The sequence below is a fragment of the Saccostrea cucullata genome, unplaced genomic scaffold (genome assembly GCF_032062105.1).
Source record: "Saccostrea cucullata isolate Sc308-1 unplaced genomic scaffold, CSIRO_AGI_Scuc_v1 ctg104, whole genome shotgun sequence".
Classification (NCBI taxonomy): domain Eukaryota; kingdom Metazoa; phylum Mollusca; class Bivalvia; order Ostreida; family Ostreidae; genus Saccostrea; species Saccostrea cuccullata.
The window spans coordinates 324,619-345,311 of NW_026931089.1; positions in this window are offsets into that span (position 1 = coordinate 324,619).

A 20,693-nucleotide genomic window follows, 5' to 3' on the forward strand; every position below is an offset into this window, starting at 1 on the left:
ATGCATGTAAAACATATTTTATTTGTACAAACAAAGAGATATAAATGTTTGATCGGCGTTTTGTAAGTGGAGGGTCCAAGGTCAGTTATACCGATAGTTCGTTAAGTTTATTTAACGTATTACTGAACAATTTTTAAATGCCCCCCCCCCCCCGATCTATGCATGTGAAACATTAAAGGGCCGTAGCAACGGGGGGGGGGGGCAGGTGGGCCTGCCCCCCCCCACTTTTTTTCCCCAACATTACCGTTACTGTATATTGAAAGGATGGTTGCCCCACCCCACTTCTTACCATAGTATAATGATATCAAGGATATTTAGTATTGTGTGGAAAATAATTGGAAGTGAAAGGTAGTTGGCCTTAAAATAAATTTAGCCACCTACCCCCCCCCCCCCCCCCCCTACGAAATAGGATTTTCGAGTTTGGGCTATTTCCTTTTTTTTTTTTTTTTGCTTGTCAACTTTTTCAGGTAAGTAAAAAAAGTTTTCTCTGGTTGCCCCCCCCCCCCCCCACTTTCAAAAACGATGCTACGTGTCTGCATTATAACACACAGAGATATACATCTTTAATTTGAGGAAATTTTTAACTATAGAATATAATGGAAAACGGAAATTTATTTTCAAAACATCTTTCTCTGCGAAAGGACAAATCTTTTTTATTATTATTCTCTCTTCAAAGGTTTTGTTGTCCCCGGGGGAAGGGGGTGGGGCTTCTTCAAAGATTAAAAGCAGAAAATAGTCATTTTATTACCTATTTCAAATGGGAAAACAAATAAAAAAAATTAACAATGTACTTTATCAACCGCATATTTTGAATATACATAAGATAAAACATATTGGTCATTTCACTCAATTCAATTTTACCGGGTTTGGAAAAAATATCCTGGATTGCCTTTTTTTCCTTTTTTGTGAAAATTCATATAAATATCAATACAAATATAAAATTTATTCAAATATGTGTGGCAGATGGCAGTAAGCAGTCAGCAGTTGGCAGTAAGCAGTTGGCTGTCGTATATGGCATTCCATAGGGGAGGGGGTAATCTCTTTTCAAAATTATTTTATTTACAAGTATACCGATGGTTTTATTTGTTTTGAATTTTCTATTTTTTTTTGGGGGGGGGGGGCATTTTCTTGCATCGATTACATTTGTTTTACTTTGCAAATCGCAAAAAAAAAAAAAAAAATTATTTAACAATACAAGCTTATGGAATGCCATATACGACAGCCAATGCTTACTGCCAACTGTCAGCTGCTTACTGCCAACTGCCACACATATTTGAATAAATTTTATATTTGTATTGATATTTATATGAATTTTCACAAAAAAGGAAAAAGGCACGGATCCAGGACATTTTTTCCAAGGGGGTCACCCTGGTAAAATTTGAATTGAATAAAATGACCAATATGTTTCATCTTATGTAATATTCAATATATGCGGTTGATAAAGTACATTGTTTATTTATTTATTTATTTATTTATTTTGGGTTTTCCTATTTGAAATAGATAATAAAATGACTTTTTTCTGCTTTTATAATATTTAAAGACCCCCCCCCCCTCCCCCGGAGACATCAATACATTTGAAGAGAGAATAATAATAAAAAAGATTTGTCGTTTCGCAGAGAAAGATATTTTGAAAATAAATTTCCGTTTTCCATCATATTCTATAGTTAAAAATTTCTTCAAATTAAAGATGTAGATCTCTGTGTGTTTTTATGTTTCACATGCATAGACCGGGGGGGGGGCATTTAAAATTTGTACAGTCATACGTTAAATAAACTAAATGAACAACCGGTATAACTGACCTTGGACCCTCCACTTAGAAAACGCCGATAAAACATCAATATCTCTTTGTTTGTAAAAATAAAATATGTTTTATACATGCATAGATCTTGAGAGAGAGGGGTCCGGAACACCCCTCTGAAATTTGTAAAGTTATTTAATGCACAAACTAAACGAACTAAAATGTATTAAATAAATCAACCAAAAGGGACCTTAGACCCCCCCCCCCCCTCCCCAACCGAAATTGTGGATTCGTGTTAAGTTGGTATGAAAAATGTAATACGCATGAAGGTATGACGCATAAGAACCCTCTCTCCCCGGCCGAAATAAATTTTCACATTTAGGAAAGGACTTTACGTTTTGTTTTTTTTTTGGTCAAGAAATTTCTGGGTTGGATTTTTTTTTTACCAGTGACCCTCTTGGAAAAAATGTCCTATAGATCCGCGCCTTTTTTTTAAATTGACTGAAATATCAATATAAAAATTACGAAAGCCCATTGAGCTCATTTTGGTAGGTAAAAAAAATAAATTTTTCGCGTTATAACGCGAAACTTTCGCGAATAAACGCGCAACTTTCGCGAAATAATGCGAAACTTTCGCATTGTAATGCGAAACTTTCGCGACTAAACGCGTAACTTTCGCGAAATAACGCGAAACTTTCGCGTTATAACGCGAAAGTTTTGCGATATAACGCGAAACTTTCGCGAATAAACGCGCAACGCGAAACTTTCGCGAATAAGCGCGTAACTTTTGCGTTATAACGCGAAACTTCTGCTGTTTAACCAAGACATTTGCTGAAGTCTCAACTTTCTTTTGATTTTGGGATCGTTTTTATTACAATGATAAGCAATTAAAAACTATTTTAAACATGGACTTTCTCAGGCTACAAGTTTAAGTTTTCTTCCTATTGAATCCATCTTTACCGTCATTAATGGTCTTTCTTGGCGCTGTTCAAACAATTCAAAGATTATGCGAGTTTTCATTTATAAACTTCAATCCCTATTATTATAATCAAGATTATGAATTTCGGGGAAAATCACCCTTTCCGGCGTCTTTATTTATGCACTCTCTAGAGAATTTGAAATAATTTTATTTTATAAAGAACAAGATCTCAGAATTGTGAAAATTGGATAGTAGATTTTCATTTGTCTCCGTTAGATTCACTATAGAAATACGATATCGGAAAAATATTGACAATTAATTCAAAGTGTACAAACTCTGCCGTATATACCTTAATAGTTTTAATTTTTGGCCCTAGTCCACGAACTTCCCTATAACCCTTTTAAAAAATAGTTTAAAAAGAAAAAAATATTTTGATGACTCATCTATCCTATCCTTCGCATCATTTCTCCAGTACATTTTCTGAGGAAACAATGTTTTATAAATAAGTTGCTGAGAATTCCGGTCTGTTTTCTTGTTCTTATCTGTCAATCAAGATCAAGGTTCCTGAGTAACATTATATATGCATAAAGTTACGCGTTTATTCGCGAAAGTTACGCGTTTATTCGCAAAAGTTTCGCGTTATAAAGGGAAAGTTACGCGTTTATTCGCGAAAGTTTCGCGTTATAACGCGAAAGTTACGCGTTATAACGCGAAAGTTACGCGTAAAATCGCGAAAGTAAAATCGCGAAAGTTTCGCGTTATAACGCGAAAATTTTATTTTTTTAACCTACCAAAATGAGATCAATGGGCTTTCGTAAAAAATAAAATATCAATATAAAAATAAAAATTATTCAAATATGTGCGACAGTTGGCAGTAAGCAGCTGACAGTTGGCAGTAAGCATTCAGCAGTTGGCAGCAGTTGGCTGTCGTATATGGCATTCCATATTATGGAAGCTTCATATAAATTTTTGTATAACCTGAATAACCAACATATTTTAACGCATAAAAATTAATTTCACCACGCTTTTCCGTGTGAGAAAATAATTAAACGAGAAAAGTATTAATAAATAAATAAACATTTTAAAGTGTTCTAATGAAACTATTGCTAAAAAAAAACCTCATAAAAATGAATAAATTTTCTTGATAATAAATTTTAAAAAATCTAATATCTAAATTAATTGAAAAAATATTATTCTAATGCAATTATTTTGTAAAACACGCTTTCATTGGCTAATGCAGAAAGCTTTGATGCAACGTCGGGAATTGTTACTCAACGTTGTAACGTCAAAACAACGTCAATATGAATTGTTTACGAGCAGTATTTAAATATGTTTTTAAAGAATTACATATAATCCCATTGAAGTAATTATTAATAGTAATTTGTTGACAGAACCTTGGGTAGATATACTTTTTTCGATAAAGCAAATCATCAAAACAAATTACGCGATATTTAATTTCCTATCATTGTTTTCTCTCTTGCATATGAAAAGAAAATTCTGCACTTGCATGGATTTAAAATTATAACTACATTTGTATGCGATAATCGTTTCATGGGGATCATTTAAAAAAATCAACAGAAAAAGCAATTTAAGGATACAGAGAGGCGATAATCAAACATTTACATGCTAAGTATGAAGGGTACAACAATACGAAAACAAATTAATAGGAAATGCACTGTAGCAACCTCTAATGATAAAACGCCGCTTAATGATACAAATAGCATTTAGCGTTGTAATTGCAACGCTAAATGTAATAAATTATTGCATAAATAGCTTACATTTTCAACCGCTAATGCTAAATCGCCGCTTAATGATAGAATTATATCATTAAGCGCCACAAATGCAGAGCAACACTGACGCTTGATGAAACAAGCAAATATCGACATAGCCGACGGCTAATGATACGCAATAGTGTATCATTAAGCGTTGCAACTGCAACCTTTAATGCTATACAATTCAGAAATATCTTGCAATATCTAAGAGACACACTCATCCACCTTTCCTATGAATGAAATAGCAATGAAATATCATTTGCCAAATCATTTATATATGCCCTTGTGCTTCTTTTTCACCTCGAGCAATTAGTCTCGTATGATAAAAATAAAATGCAAAACAGCAATTTATTCAATTATATCTTATACATTGTTGGGGAATTTTACAAACAAGGAAAATATCAATGCGAAACGCTTGTAAATTGAGTTCACGAGGAAATCGAGGATTTTGCTTAAAACAGAGTGAACTTTCAGGTCTTAGTTCGCATTAAGCAGCTCTCAAGTCTATGTCAACGAAGCCAATATTTCTATCAGTGTTACTGTTTTTGCCCTATTGTTTCTAACGAAATTCATTTGAGTTCTAGTTTTGATCTTCTTTTGATTGGAGTTCTTGTTATATATTTTTAACTTGTGAAATCAAGGATACATAACAATATTCAATAATTCGTTAGAATTAAGACTCGTCAATTTTCCTTTACAAAATATCGTCACTTTTTCAACTCGTCAAATAACCACCTATAGTAAATCAAAGTACTCAGATGTACAGAGAGCCGGACTCATTTACAGAGTAGAATGGATTTCTTACATGAATCACGTTTATATTCTGATAAAAAAATTATTTTAAAACTATCAATATAAATTATAAGACACTGACAGTGAGTTTTTCAATCCTTATACCACGGTCCAATTTTGTCAGAATCAGAATTAATCTGGTACCGCAGCTGAATGTAAACAAACAGGCCAGTCTGGTCCCCTCTCCTGCTTTACCTCGTATGTGTAGAGAATTACGTTAACACTGATTATCAAAAATCCTTACGCTAATGAACTATGTTCTTTGACTTATGAAGTTTTCAAAGTCATTACTACTAATGTTTATTTTATATAGATAAAACTTTGTTTTATTTTTGTTGCTTTATTTAGCGTTTGTATTATCTAAAAAGCGGTTGAGAGTAAGAACTATATTTTTGCACGTAACTTTAAAATGGCGGCTATGGGGTTAACATCCTGCCTTGAACAGGATCACATTAGCCGGCAACTGCTCTTTGAGCAATAAGCCCGGCTAAAACAATTAAGTTTTACTACAGGACATTATACGAGGGTTGATCCAAAAGTAATGTCACAACTTTGATAAAATTGCTAGAAACCGACGAAAAGCAGCAAAATTATACATGATAGACGCTTTATTTATTTTAAATCAGACCTGAAAAATTCAAAAGAGTATGATGTATACTTTCCAAAATATCGGATTTTAAACAAAGTGCGTTTATGGTAGTCGCCGCACCTAAATACTAGAGGTACTGTGAGCGATGAGCTCACTAAATGATACCCCTCGCCTCCCATATGATTATAATGGAAAAGTCCATGTTTTGTTGTGGCCGGGAAACCCAAAATATGTGTCGGATCAAAAAGTAAAATAGGAGGTGCACAATGGCAATATGTAATAAAGATTCTGTGAAAGTTTCATTAAATTTCACTCAGTGGTATAAGAGGAGTTGCGGATAAGAGATGGGTACCCCAAAGCGTAACAGACGGAGGGACGGACGGAAATACCGATTACCAAATACCCTCCCACTTTTCAAGCGGGGGGTATAATAACGTCAAATGACGGATACGCACCGTCATATATACTCTTAAAATGCTTAAGCGTTTCCCATTCGTTTGATTAACAAATATTTGTGACTCGCAAGCACTTTCACCAATTCTACATTCTTTAAGAATTCTTGGTACCAATATACACTCACTCTTTTCATAATTAAGCCCTCTGTCATAATTTTTATACCCCCCGCTTGAAAAGCGGGAGGGTATATAGTAATAGTTAATTCCGTCCGTCTGTACGTCTGTCCGTCCGTCTGTTTGTATATTAATAAAAATAATGTCATATCAAAAGGAGTACCGACAAATCTCACACCTAATTTAACAAAAAACATCCAAAACAAACTCCTCTCAAACCACTGAATGAAATTTGATGAAACTTTCACAGAATCTTTATAAATCACTATATTGCCATAAATGTGCACCTCCATTTTTTTTTACTTTTGGAGAGAGAGAGAAATCCGACACATATTTTGGCGGACCTAAAAACCACTCCGGGTACATGTCAAATTCCGGAAGACGATACTAATGTATTGTGCTTCAAGCTCATCGCTCACAGTACCTCTAGTTTGAAAAGTAGCATAAGACAAACTTAAAAATCCACATGTCACTCTATACGTCTGTCTTTTCAGTGACCAATCCCCGCCCAAAATTGCTGAAACCATCTCTTAAGATGTCGCTTATTTACATTGAGAATTTCTTTATTCTGTAAGTCTGATTAGTTTATGTAACTGTCGCTTGTGATGATTCCCATAATTTGAAGCAATAATGTATTAGAACTCGTCGAGCCGTTTTTTTTTTCTAATTTCGACAATCCCTTTATTCAATGCAACAGAGTAAAACAACAATGTTTTTGATCACAAATACCAATGTCGTCATTTAATTTTCAATTAAAGACTAGAAAATGAATTGTGTCTTTTAAAAATTGGGGGATAAGGGAGATATGGTGCTTTTTTTTTTTAAAACGTGACGCTCTGTTGTGACGCGGCGACAACCTCTATGCTCTATGTTTTAAACATCTATAAAATAAATTCAAATCAACATTATTAAATTAAAATTCCAAAGTAAATTAGAATTATATTTGTGCATCTTTTGGTATATTGTATGTGATAATATGACGCCAAATATAAAAGATATGGGCACTGTGACATTCCTTTTGGATCAACCCTCGTAAAAGAACTGCTCAGATTTCAATTTTTAAAAAAAATGGCAAGACGAAAGCTAAGACGTAAAGTCAAAGTTAGGTCACCCCAATGCAATTTGAAAATGTTTGTGAACAATAGGATTCTTAAAGTTTCCTTTCTTGGTCAGTAGTTATAAGAGAGGAAACAATGATTTCGTTATTTGAGCATCGTTAACGTCAGGTGATATTACATAATATTATTATTAATGCCTTCTATATTCCAACTGATATTCTTATTTTATCTTTTTCCTCATGTTTCGTGTTTATTCCCTCATTTTCTATCGTCTATTACATGTTGATACAGATTGAGATGTTTGTCACCCTTTATAGATTGAATCTTATCCATTGATCGAACATAAAGTAAAGCGCTAGTGTTTGTATCACAAAAAAAATCTCAAAGTATATATGTTCATGGTTATCTTTTTTTCACTTTCATTGCTGCTAATGAAAATTAATAAAATAAATTATCTGACAGCTGAATTTATATCATTAAATATATTATGCATTCAATGTTTAAGTTGTATGTAAATGTATTGTAGATTTAGGTGAATGTCAATTCAGTCTTTTCAGAGGTGTTTATTATGCCTGCAGATGTTTTGGATGACTTGTGTTACAGTCCCAAATTTCAACTTCTTTCATTCCTTTTTTAACATTAAGGACAGATGATAAAAACAATTTTTTTCTTTGAAAAAGTTTTAATATCATGTCACAAGTTTAGAAAAGTGGATGGTTCCTAGATTTTTTTTTCTCCTAAGAACTGGAAAATGAAATAGACTTGGAAAGTATTACTAATATTTCAATAAAAAAAAAAAAACAAATATAGACAAATCACTTTCAGTAAAGGTTTACAGATGAAAACAAATTTCAGAATATGTTATCTTGGTGCTAAAAGTGTAATATAAACTTAAGAAAAATATACCAAGCCAGGTGAATTTTATTAGGAAAAGCTAAATGGTGAAAATCAGCCTATGTAATATTGCTAATTTTTTGTCATTTTGTTCTTCCTCTTCAAAGAAAAAAATTGTTTGTATCATCTGTCCTTAATCTAGACGGATGAGTTTCAACATCATCTGATGTTAAAGATGCTCAAATAACGTAATCATTGTTTCCTTTCTTATACGAGGGTTGATCCAAAAGTAATGTCAAAGTGTCCATATCTTTTATATTTGGTTCCATATTATCAAATACAATATACCAAAAGATGCACAATTATAAATCTAATTAACTTTGAAATTTTAATTTAATAATGTTTATTTGAATTTATTTCATAGATGTTTAAAACATGGAGCATAGGGGGTGTCGCCGCGTCACAACGGATCGTCACGTTTAAAAGTGTATTTTTTCTTAGAATGAAAAAAGACAAACGCATTAAAAGGATTCTTAAAAAGCACCTTATCTTCCAATTTTTTTAAAGACACAATTCTCGTCATTTTCTAGTATTTAATTGAAAATTAAAAGGCGGCATTGGTATTTGTGATCAAATACATCATGCACGGGCCAAATATATCAGTGTGTGGTAGAAGTGTACCAGGCATACAGTAAAGCCAAGAATTCAGTTGTCAACCACAAGGGGCCTTTGCCATCTGTACCTCTTCACTTAAGGAATGCCTCAAACAAAGTCCTCAAGTCATTAGGTGAGAGGAAATTATATCATACATATAGGTGGACATAACTTTTAAACAGTTAGTTAGGGCTGCATGTGTTTTGAACAAAAAGGTTCGATATGATACAATTTTTATCATGCAATATGCAATATACATGTAGTAGATTCTTCAACAAGTCTATTTAAACAATCTTATACATCATGTAATGTATGAGTTTCTCAAAAATACTATTACCCATTTTGAGGATCTTGTCTCACTGTTATTACAAATTGCACTTCAAATTCAAATTTTGAATGACTGTAAAATCAACGTGTCAAAATGAATTTGTTTATGTATTTTGTGATAATTGTTAAGTTGTACTATTTCCTCAATACTTATGTAATTATTGATCAGTTTTAATTTAAAACTTAATATATGTATTTAATGAATGAAATTTCTTACTGTTTAAAAAAATATATGAAAAACTGCCTGTCTAATGGGTTCCAAAGGTTGTCATAGCCAAGGGGTGATATTGGGAAACGGGCTCCTGATACCATTTAAATGCTCCTTAGGGCGTGCGTCTCAAACAGCCTCTGACAACCAAAGCCCAACTCCTACCTTCACGCGTTGTTTAGCTTGCTAAACATGGTGAAACCTGTTTCAACTAAACGGAGAAGGGGCGAAGGCGAGTAACTGGCGCCTTAAAACCAGCCGATAGCCTCGGGTAGATGGAACTCGTCAACCAAGGGAGGTAGTCCATCTAGGAGAAGGAAAACTCTGATTCAAAACCTCCGCTGCCTTGCGGCTATATCCTCCCCGACAGGGAAAGGCTTCAGGAGACAACCTCGAGGAAAATCCAGAACCAGGAATCTGTAAACTTCCTTCCTGTGCTTCCAGGATCAGGACTTTTGTTCAGAAGCTAAGGGCGAGGTAACCCCGACAGAAACCTAGAGTGTTGAAGTCGGTGATGATGGGCTATACGGCACACTCTAACGGACCACATCATCACGCACAAACAGCCACTATGACACTTGAACCAAAAACCAAACGATATGGTGCTCGACCTGTGAGGACCCACCAGGCAGGTACAGTGCCGGGCTCCATGCCTCGAACGCTACTGGAGGTACCTTAGTCCCGTCTTGTGGAGTCAGGGGACGGACAAGGAAAGCTACTGACCGCAGAAACATCAACTCAAAACCAAAAGAGAAACCAGTAATCAACGTCATGCACTGGAACGCAGAGGGTGTATCTAACAAGAAGGAAGAACTACATCACTTCCTACACGAAAACAACATCAACATATGCTGTATACAGGAAACTCACCTGAAAGAGGACAAACCATTTAAGATAAGAGGATACCAAATCTTTAGAAGTGATAGAAAAGAAAGAACGAAGGGAGGTGTATTGACTTTAGTAAGGAACAACATAAATGCAATAGAGACAAAAAGGTTCATGGAAGAAGCGGAATACCTAGTGATCAAAGCCAAGATAAATGATAGCTCATACGACATTGTCAACTTCTACTGTCCAGATGATAAGAAATTATCCCTAGACACCATACACCTATCTGACAGTAACTTCCTTGTCGTAGGCGATTTTAACAGCCAGTCGCAAAGTTGGGGGTACCGTACCATAGATAAAAGAGGAGAAACTATTGAAGATTGGCAAGATGAACACCACCTTATACTTGTGAATAACCCAGCTGACACTCCCACTTTTTACTCCCGTCGATGGCAGACAACTACCACGTCAGACATAGCTTTTTGTACTGACGATATTCACCAGAAAATCAGTAGAAAGGTATGCGACCAACTCGGAGGTAGTGACCATCGCCCAGTAGTACTTTCCATCACAGAAACAACAACACCAAAACACGCCATGCCACCAAGATGGAATTACAAGAAGGCAAATTGGAGTAAGTTTCAAGCACGAACAGATGAACTAACAAAGGATATTGAAATAGAGGGAAAGAATATTAACAATGTTGTAAAGGATTTCAACACTAAGATATTAAAGGCAGCAAAAGAGAGTATACCAAGAGGTGTTAGAAAGGCCTACAAACCATATTGGCCCAATAAGATACAGGCAACACATGAAGCCCTTACCAAAGCAAGAGAGGAGGCTGAACAAAATCCAAGCCAAGAAAATAACATCAAACTACAAAAGAGCAAAGCCAAACACACAAGAACAAAACTTGAATGTCAAAGAAGAGGATGGAGAGAAAAAACAGCCTCACTAAATATGGAAAAAGATACACGAAAACTTTGGAACTTGACAAAGCTTTAAATGACGAAGGGTGTAAAGAGGAAAAGATCACCATAGAAAGTGACGGCGAAACAAGAACTGGAAAAGCAGCGGCAAATGAATTTGCGAAAGGGTACGAGGCGGAAAGCAACATTAGCATCCCAAATGACAGAAGAAAAGAAGTAAGATCAGAAATACGGGACAGACAGAAAGGAACAACACATGACATCATGCAGAGAGACATCACAATGCATGAGATGATAACATCTATCAGAAATTTAAAGAAGAGAAAGACTCCAGGTCCAGATAACATCACCAATGAGATGCTTCAACAACTAGGCAACTCAGCTCTAAATAAATTGTTGGACATATTCAATCTTAGCTGGAGTCTAGACCAAGTACCACAATGCTGGAGGGAAGCCATCATGAAGCCAATACTGAAGAAAGGAAAAAACAAGTCAAAAGCCGCAAGTTACCGTCCAATTATCCTCACAAGTAGTTGTTGCAAACTCATGGAACGCATAGTTAACAAGCGCATGCATATGTATTTGGAATAAGAAAACATCCTTGGGCATGAACAAGCTGGTTTCAGACAATACAAAAGCACAGAGGACCAAACTACACATCTCTCACAAGTAATAGAAGACTCGTACCAATCAAAGAAAGTAACATTAGCTGTCTTCGTAGATCTACAAAGAGCGTTTGACCAAGTCTGGAAAGACGGCCTTCTTGTAAAACTCCAAAGATTCGGCGTAAACGGAAGGATGTACAAATGGACCAACTCCTATTTGAAGAACAGAAAAGCCAGAGTGATGGTAGATGGAAAATTGGGAAAGAAAATTCTTCTTAAGCAAGGAATCCCCCAAGGAGGAGTACTGCCACCTACTCTCTTCATATTATTTATGAATGATATTGTATCTGAAATGCCAAACGGAGTAAACATAGCACTATATGCGGACGATCTGGTACTATGGTGCTCTGAGGAATACACAACCACAGCAAAGTACAGAATACAAAAAGCGTTAGACAAAGTAGAGATATGGGCAAGAGAATGGTGTGTTACCATCAACAGAGAAAAAACAACAGGAACTCTCTTCTCACTATCGCCTTAAACTCAAAACATCACTCTTACCATGGACGATACTCAAATTAAAATGGAAAAACAGCAAACATACCTTGGGATAACTTTTGATAAAATCAAAGTACTCAGAAGTACAGAGAGCCGGGCTCATTTACAGAGTAAAATGGATTTCTTACATGAATCACGTTTATATTCTGATGAAAAAAATTATTTTAAAACTATCAATATTGATGATAAGACACCGACAGTGAGTTTATCAATCCTAATACCACGGTCCGATTTTGTCAGAATCAAAATTAATCTGGTACCGCAGCTGAATATAAGCAAACAGGCCAGTCTGGTTCCCTCTCCTGCTTTACCTCGTATGTGTAGAGAACTACGGTAACACTGATTATCAAAAATCCTTACGCTAATGAACTATGTTCTTTGACTTATGAAGTTTTCAAAGTCATTACTACTAATGTTTATTTTATATATATAAAACTTAGTTTTATTTGTGTTGCTTTATTTAGCGTTTGTATTATCTCAAAAGCGGTTGAGGCATGAAATATATTTTTGCACCAACTTTAAAATGGCGACTATGAAGAAATTGCCTTGAACAGGATCACCTTTAAATAAGCAAGAGAATGTAAGAAGACATGGAAACAGCACATAATGTCAGCAGAAGCTAAAGCTAGGAGAAAACTTAACATCATGAGAAAATTGGCAGGAACAAGCTGTGGTGCAAATGAAACAGTATTGAAAACTGTCTACCAAGGAAACGTAAGACCACATCTTGAGTACGGATCTAGTGCATGGTTAACAGCATCCAAGAGTCACCTACAGACACTAGACAAAGTCCAGAACTAGGCATTACGTATCATCACAGGAGGCATGAAATCAACACCAAATGCAAGCATGGAAGAAATTACCAACATACCACCATTATATAAGAGAAGAGAATGTAAAGCTATGATACAGGCCACCAAGTATCAATGCCTTCCACAATCATCCAATGAGCCAGAGAATGAAACAACTATCCTCTGGTAGACTCAAAAGATCTAGTTTTGCCTTTCAGTATGCACTACAGCGAAAATATCAGGAGGTTCTGCCAAAACTAGTTAAACCAATAGAGATCACATTTACAGCTAGCCCCTGTGCTGAGAAAACTGGAAATGTCACCATACACACCTCAGTCCCACAAATCACTGCTAAAAACGAACAATCAGATTTGGTCAAAAAAACGTTCACAATCAGTATGATAGAAGAACAGTATCCCTCAACATCTTGGATTAGAGTTTATACAGACGGATCAGCCAAACTACAAAGCCGAAGAAGAAGCCATCACCCATGCAGTACGCTCCATCAGAGACAAGGCCAACAAAACAACAAGTATAGTATTCCTGACAGATGCCCTATCTGTATTGCAAGCCATTAACAACGGTAAACTCCCCGAACTTGAACAAGATCTACACAACATCGAAAGCCTTCAAACAGCATTACAATGAATACCATCTCACTGCGGAATCAAGGGAAACGAAAATGCTGATCTGCTAGCAAAGGAGGGAGCCAAACAACAGCAATATGAAAACCAAGTAAGCTTCTCAGAGATGAAAACCATCACATCACTACACAGTTCCCCACAACAACAAGACAGCTATCACCAACTGGCTAGACCTGAGCAGACGACCATCTTCAGACTTAGGACAGGACACAACAGACTCAACCAACATCTGCATAGAGTCATGAAAGTCATACCATCACCGATGTGTCCATGTGGAGAAGCTGAGCAGAATACAGAACACCTCCTACAACACTGCAGAATACACCAGGCACTGAGAAACAACACATGGCCAACACCAACAACGCTACAAGAGAAGCTTTATGGACCAGTGGAAGCCCTACAGAAGACCACCAGATTTGTAGAGAAGACTGGGATTCAAGTGTGAATAGGCGAACGAAAAGAAGAAGTATTTGTGATCATAAACATTGTTGTTTTACTCTGTTGAATTGAACAAAGGGCTTGTCGAAATGGGGTAAAAGGCTCGACGAGTTGTAATGCATTTTTTTGCTTCAAAATATGGAAATCATTACTAGCGACATTTTCGTTAATCAATCAGACTTACAGAATAAAGAATGTAAATAAGAGACATCTTAATTAATAGATGGTTTCAGCAATTTTGGGCTGTTGATTGGTCACTGAATGATCAGCGGAGGACAAAAAGACCGAAAGATAGGAGATCGGACGGAAACGTTCAATGCTGTCTGATGTTGTCAAAAAAGACAGACGTATAGAATGACATGTAAAGTTTGTCTCATGCTACTGTTCAAAAAATTTTGATAGAGGGCTAAATTATGAAAAGAGTGAGTGTATAATGGTACCAAGAATTCTTAAAGAAAGTGGAATTGGTGAAAGTGTTTGCTAATCAAAAATATTTTTAATGAAACGAAAGGGAAACGCTTAAAAGTATGACAGTGTGTATCCGTCATATGACGTTATATTTAGGTGCGGCGACTACCATAAACTCGCACTGTTTGAAATCCGATATTTTGAAAAGTATACATCATATTCCTTTGAATTTTTCAGGTCTGATTTAAAATAAGTAAAGCTTCCATCATGTATAATTTTGTTGCTTTACGTCGATGTAAAGCAATTTTATCAAAATTGTGACATTACCTTTGGATCAACCCTCGTAACTACTGACCGAGAAAGGAAACTTTAAGAATCCTACTGTTCACAAACATTTTTAAATCAAAATAATACACTCAAATTGCATTGGGGTGACCTTACTTTAACTTTACGTTTTAGCTTTCGTCTACCTATTTTTAAAATTGAAATCTGAGCAGTTCTTTTATAATGTACTGTAGTAAAACTATTGTTATGTATCCTTGATTTCACAAGTTAAAAATACATGGCAAGAACTCCTATCAAAAGAGGTTCAAAACTAGTACTCGAAAGAAGTTCGTAAGAAACAATAGGGCAAAAACAGTAACACTGATAGAAATATTGGCTTCGTTGACATAGACTTGAGAGTTCCTTACCCCCCCCCCCCCCCCTTCACACACAGCTGCGACTCTACGGCGATCATCCCGATCAAGCCACGATCTGAAATTTTTTTTAATCGGGGCAGATCGCAGCCGGCGTCTAAATAGAACAATCTGGTAAATTGTGGTCTTCGTTACGACCTTACTACGATGTCCCTTCATCATACGCGCTGCTAACACGCTTCTACCACGATGTTAAGTAGACCGTTGCCGACAAGCGACCGTGTTTACTGCGTTTACGCTACGCTGCCACTACGACATTGAAGACCATATTACGACGCTACACAGACCTGGATGACTGTACCACGATGTCGCTACGGTGGTGCCGATCATATTACGATTGCTTTACGCTTCTAGTACGATTTTGGCGATGGTGTAAATATATCTCGCAACCGCAGATTTTTGTAGTACGATTTTAGCGATGATACATATCTTGCAACCGCATTTTTTGCGGCCTTTACCACATGGTTTACGGGCATTTTCAATTGTAACTGTAACAAGATGTGAAAAGTCTCAATTTCAAATGATCAAATATATTGTCACCCTTTACATGTAGTATACAGATGACGATTTGTCAAATATCAGCACTGTAAGAACAAACTCCTGTCTGATAGGTCGTGATATGATTGGCGTAAGGTCATTGTAGGTTTTCGTAGGAACGTAGAGAGATCGTAGTGAGAACGTAGTACGAACGTAGAGGGAGCGTTGTAGGAGCGTACTTGATAAGTACCTACGCTCTTACGGCGCTTTTACTACGATCACAAAGATCTCTCTACGATGCTTCCGCGCTGCTTGTACGCTTATAACCCCGATTCTTGTTGGCCACGATCCCGCTACGCTTGTTTTGAACATGTTCAAAACAAGCGTGGTGAGAGCGTAGAGCTCTCCAACCATGAAGACCCTACTGCGATCATACTACGCTTATGACGACTTCACGACGTTTCTCCTGCGATTTGTAACGATCGGCCATGCATTCGGCCACGCTTTGATCGTAGTAGAAGCGGCGTCAATGTGTGAACGGGGGGTTAATGCGAACTAAGACCTGAAAGTTCACACTGTTGTAAGCAAAAACCTCGACTTCCTCATGAACTCAATTTACAAGCGTTTCGCATCAATATTTCCCTTTTTTGTAAAATTCCCCAACAGTGTATAAGATATAATTGAATAAATTGCTGTTTTGTATTTTATTTTTATCATACGAGACTAATTGCTCGAGGTGAAAAAGAAGCACAAGGGCATATATAAATGATTTGGCAAATGATATTTCCTTGCATAGGAAATGTGGACGTGTGTGTCTCTTAGATTATGCAAGATATTTATGAATCGTATAGCATTAAAGGTTGCAGCTACAACGCTTAATGATACACTAGTGTGTATCATTAGTCGTCGGCTATGTCGAGATTTGCTTGTTTCATTAAAGTATCAGTCACATTATCCAGCGATGGGGTATACGATGAGAAACCGATGCGTTTTTCGATGAAAATGGCGTGGTTGCCGGCCGGGCACCACTAGTGATCGGACGGTGACTGAGGCGATTTTGCGAATCGGTGGGGTCATCGGTAGGAAATAATTCGTAGTTAAAATTCAGCGATGTCTCCAACGATGCCTCACATCACTCCTCATCGGCAACCCATCATTAACACATCTTACACGGATCGGCAGATGTATGGCCGAGCATCGTCAATTGTCCGTTGAATCTGAGGTTATCGGGGGGTTGAGTGGTGTTCAACAGATAACGGCCGATCACCGGTCGATGTTCGACCAAACATTGGCCCGTAGTCAACCGATGTTCTAACAATGTTCACCAATGAATTCAGCGATGTAATATACATCGGCCGATTATCCTAGAACATATTTTTATGATTAGCAATGCTTCGCTGGGCCTTTGTAAGTCCGGCCGGCAACCACGCCATTTTTATCATAAAATGCATTGGTTGCCCATCGTTTATCCATCGCTGGATAATGTGACTGATTCTTTAAGGACTGCTTGGCCGATGTGGACCGATGTTGGAGCATCGTTAACACCACGGATTACCACCGGTCTACGGCCGCCGGCCGGGAAATGTGACCTAGGCATATGCGTCAATGTTGCTTTGCATTTGTGACGCTTATAATGGTATAATTCTATCATCAAGCGGCGATTTAGCATTGGCGGTAGAATGTCAGCTATTAATGCAATAATTTGTGGCATTTAGCGTTGCAATTGCAACGCTTAATGCTAGTTGTATCATTAAGCAGCGTTTTATCATTAGAGGTTGCTACAATGCACAATGACGTATGTCCCAAATCGTGCATTCTTAGAACGTCAGACGTCATTTTAAGCAGCTGGGGACATTTCTGCAAGACATTTCGATTCTTTAGTAATTTTCTAATTAACCGGTAAGATCTGATGAAATCTATATGTATCAAAAGTAATTTCTCAGTACTTTCCACTGATATAAATTTTAAAAAATATTGCCTCTTGAATTCGGAATAAATCAATAAGCTATTAACAAATATATATTTGACATGGCGTAATTTACGCAGCGGGACATATTTGCAAGACACGGATCATGTTTGATTAAATACCTTAGCGCCTTGAAAATTTTCTTTATCTTTTTGGAACAAGTTGTTGTTTAAAAGTACTCATTGTATGTCAATTCAAATTTGTAAATTTTACCGTCAAAATTTTCTTTTTTCACCATGTAAAATGCGTTATACTAATTTTTCATTGAATGGGAAATCCTAAAGGACTTTTATTTCAAAGGATGTGGGTATCTGTTCTCTTATTGGAGGTTTTCAACAAACATATTATGCCTAAATATGATGTAAGAGAACGATCCTGCAAGATATTAAAGAGATGCGAGAAGATTTTTCAACTTTTTTCTACTTTGTTGAAGGTATTTTCCTGTTACAACCACAGGCACCTGAAGTATGGATAATTACCCCCCCCCTTTTTTTTAATGAAAAAAAATATGTAAGAGTGTATAATACCTCGAAAATATAAAATTTCCCCGTCAAACACATCTATATGTCGTTATATGCAAGCAGATTGTATTTTTTTCTCACGTTTTAAGAATGGCCCTATTCGGTATAATAAAAATTTTTATTATACCGAATAGGGCCATTCTTAAAACATTAGAAAAAGTACAATCTGCTTGCATATAACGACATATAGATGTGTTTGACGGGGAAATTTTATATTTTCGAGGTATTGTACACTCTTACATTTTTTTCATTAAAAAAGGGGGGGGGTATTATCCATACTTCAGGTGCCTGTGGTTAGAACGGGACAAGACGAAAATTGACGTTATTCCGGAATATAGTAGTCTGTCAATGTGTACAAACCTTGTAATAATACTTCCTTTTGTTACAACATTATTGGCGAGAAAAAATCCTTTATTTTCATATAAAACACTACATAGAGAATAATACATACCCTTTTCCATATCACATCCTGTATCAGCCCGAGACACCAATATCAGCCATAGGGCCGAAGGCCCGAGGGCTGATATTGGTCGAGGGCTGATACAGGGTGTGATGTGGAAAAGGGTATGTTTTATTATATTTATTACATACTTAGTAATAAAATACAACATACATTAAGTTGAGAAGAAAATAAGTAAATAATCATGCATGGACTTCTTACATACATGTACATGGTCTATTGTAGCTGCAATAATGTAGCCCTCTCCGATTTTTTTTTTTTTTTTGGGAGAGGGCTACAACTCCTTGGGATCTCTATAATGGCGCAGATGCGGCAGTGGATCACTCCCGCACGGATTTCGGCTCAAATTATCAGTAAACGGCTATTTTATTATCATCTCTTACCTGGAATCCAAATATGTAATTATGCAAAACATAAATCGATCCAAAAATATTCACAACGATCCATATATCAGTTATTTTTTGTGTGTGTCAACATCTTCGTTTAATAACTTGAATTTATCCGCCATGTTATCAGTTATTTTTTGTGTGTACTGACCTTGATGGATTGTATTTCGGGACAGCCAATGAGAATTTAGGTTCTATAGGAGCGGTTCTACTAGGATTTCCCTTATTTTAAGCATACGTATCGCTGTTTGCGCAAAAATAACACTTGAAATGGTTTTATTTATCGATGTTTTTGTAATATATTATAGCACAATCGTTATAAACATCGACATTTGCTTTATTTGGATGTTCCAAATTTCAAGCGAAAGTCTCACTACAGTGAATAAAAATTCCGTCTTATAAGAAGTAAGTTTAATGTAAAAATAATTTATTTTGCCTCCAATCACCCGTATCAAAAAAATATATTTGCACCATGATTACGGAGATGCGATGGAATTGTAGCCCTCTCCAGAAAATATCAGATAAAAAAATTCGGAGAGGGCTACATTATTGCAGCTAGGCCTATTGTCTCAACGATTTGGGTTTGTTTCTACTTCTATTTCAATGCACTTGATCCTAATTTGAAAATAATTTACAAGTATTTGTAAATTAAGATTAACCTTATTTTCAAAAAGTTAAAATTAAGAGAATATGAACCCACCAAAAATTGTGTATGATCACAAGTACTGTTTTTGTGGTTTAATCAGCCATATCGCATATGCAAAAAACCTGTATTTATTACTAAGTGTGTAATAAATGTTTATTATCAAGACTGTACTGCAAAAGATGAAAATATTATTTCCTATCAGTAGCAATTCCTGACGTTACGTCTTTACATTGTGACGTCATAATAGAGGGACGCAAAAACACAATGCCCCGTGACGTATTTCATGTATGCATAGATTGCATTAGAATGGGAATAACTCTTCTTCAAATTTGGTATTTGCGACCGTTAATGCTGATTTAACGGTCGCAAACATCCGTTTTACCGGCTCCGCTTACGCGTCGCCGATAAAACTCAGTTTGCGACCGTTAAATCAGCATTAACGGTCGCAAATACCAAATTTGAAGATAGTTATTCCCTAATTTTGCATCAAATAATTTTTATACTAGAGTATTATAACTTATATAATGATACTCGGGACATACAAGTTACCGTAAAAATTGTCCAAAATTACGTCATCGGCATTCTTACGTCATTTTGCATGATTTGGACAGTATGGATTCCGCTTCAGACAATGAGTCTGATTATGATTACATTTCCGAAGATTCAGACGCAGAAAGTGATGCAGATTTAAATATTCCAGAAATCAATAGACTGTGGACAAACGTACGGTATGTGGAAAATTTTGAATATCTGCACAATATCTTTCCGTTCTCACGGCATATGGGTCCCGTTGACCCACCGGACATAGAGGCTCATCCAATAGAATATTTCAGAAAACTTTCCAATCCAGAGGACAGATCGAAAAGGTCTTATCGACA